Genomic DNA, 435 nt, shown 5'->3' on the forward strand with positions numbered 1-435 from the left:
TGTGGTCATGGAGAACCTGGGGGAGGGGCCTGTTGCTATGGAGATACGGGGGAGGGGCCTGTGGTCATGGGGACACAGAGGAGGAGCCTGTTGCTATGGGGAAGCTGGGGGAGGGGCCTGTTGCTATGGAGACCCCAAGGGTGGAGGCTGTTGCCATGGAGACCCCAGGAGACCTCATTCCGAAGGGGCGGGGCCTGTGGCCACGGTGACCTCAGAGGAACCCCCCTCTAATGGGCGGTGCCTGTTGCCATGGAGACCCCGGGGGACTCCATTCCAGGGGGTGGAGCCTGTTGCCATGGAGACCCCGAGGGCTCCCCCTCCCTCCCTCTCCCGCCGCCTCTTCCCAACCCTCCGCCCCCCCCCGACCCCTTCCAGGCCTCCCCCCGTCCCCCCCCTCCCTCACCCTGCCGCTTTCGCTCCCGCTCCACCATGACG

General features: G+C 68.0%; 1 long non-coding RNA gene across 1 annotated transcript in view; it reads right to left on the reverse strand.

Moving 5' to 3' along the window:
- Positions 1–435, reverse strand: part of LOC113979873 — a 3,080-nt gene extending 2,645 nt beyond the window's left edge. Inside the window, exon 1 of the long non-coding RNA XR_003538009.1 lies at positions 404–435. This is a non-coding gene — a long non-coding RNA (uncharacterized LOC113979873). The remainder of the gene's footprint in view (positions 1–403) is intronic.

This window comes from Neopelma chrysocephalum, unplaced genomic scaffold (assembly GCF_003984885.1).
Source record: "Neopelma chrysocephalum unplaced genomic scaffold, ASM398488v2 Primary Assembly neopelma1_90137, whole genome shotgun sequence".
Classification (NCBI taxonomy): Eukaryota; Metazoa; Chordata; class Aves; order Passeriformes; family Pipridae; genus Neopelma; species Neopelma chrysocephalum.